Source organism: Corvus hawaiiensis, chromosome 4, assembly GCF_020740725.1.
Source record: "Corvus hawaiiensis isolate bCorHaw1 chromosome 4, bCorHaw1.pri.cur, whole genome shotgun sequence".
Taxonomy (NCBI): Eukaryota; Metazoa; Chordata; class Aves; order Passeriformes; family Corvidae; genus Corvus; species Corvus hawaiiensis.
The window spans coordinates 23,897,557-23,898,914 of NC_063216.1; positions in this window are offsets into that span (position 1 = coordinate 23,897,557).

Below are 1,358 nucleotides of genomic sequence, written 5' to 3' on the forward strand. Positions count from 1 at the left end.
TAAATGGTGGCCTGATATGTTTGATGAAACTAATTGACTTTGATAGTTGCCCCTTGCTCTGACTCCTGTTTACTTGTACAGGGTTGTAATTTTATGTAGTAGACACAATGCAATGCACTCTGCCTAAGCAAAACTCAAGTTTTAGGGTTGGTACTTTGGTAAGATGAAAGTTGTCTGATCTTAGAAATATGAAGCTTGTTAAATAGCACTAAAAAGAGACCCAGACTTTAAGTCAGGGGGATTGGACCTTGGTGGAGTGAGCTCTGCCTCTGGAATGGGTGGTGGCTCTGGACCCACAAGATGGCACCAGTGGACAACTTTTCACACCGGGGCTGTGACACTTTCAGGCCTCCAGATCATTTGTTCTCCCAATGTCCCTTTAGTTTTTTTTTCCTTCCCCACCAGGTTTAGGTTTTTTTATCTTCCTGCACAGCACTGCTGTAGATGTGGCAGAAGCAGCACTGCGCCTTTGAAAATCACCACCTGTCCAGTTCCAACTGTGGCAGATACAGAAAGTTTCATGACACAATGGTGACACAAAACCCACGAATTCAAGCAGATGGATTATGTCAGCAGATCACAGCTCTGTGCTGACCACCCTGGACAATGGTCAGCTTTACATGTGAAGCTCAACCTCTTCTCCAAAATAAATCTGGCTCAGCCAGTATGGCTGAGGGTGATGCATGAGGAAGAAATAAAGCTGATCTTTCTGATTTAGACTTCAGGGTTCCTGCAGAAATTACATCAAGAGCCTTACAGACTCTGTGAAGGAGGCAGAACTAGAGCACTTCAGTAACATGTTTTATCTACCCCATCTTGCCCAGCATATGCAGTACTTACATATGTGTGTGCTGTTCAGTAGACCAAAAGCAGGAGAGATTCTTAGCTTCCAGATGAAAAATAATTTGATTTAATTTAATTTGGCTTGAATTTGACTCCAGTGAAACTTTGTCACTTTGGCAGCACATTGAGCACCCATCAAGTACCTGCCTCCACCTTGTCAGGCTCCAGATGTGCATTCTGGTGGCAGATGTGTCAGACTGCCCTGCCATCCCACGTGCAGATGGAGGCTGTCTCACAGAGAACATTAGGTTACCAATTCCCCCTGCTTACAAGCTGAGATCTTCTATCACATCACAGACCTGCATGTTTGTTTGTTTGTTTGTTCGTTTTTTGTTAGTGAGAGCCGCCCCTTCATTCTTGGTAAGATCTAAACAACCAGAGTTAATTGCCTAATAGATGACTGACTGCAAACACGAACTGGTGTATCAAGGTAACAATGAAGCTCAAGCTGGCTGTTCAGGCTACTTTCTAGCAATGTTTCATTCATGGCAATTTCCCTAGTTTCCAAACTTTCT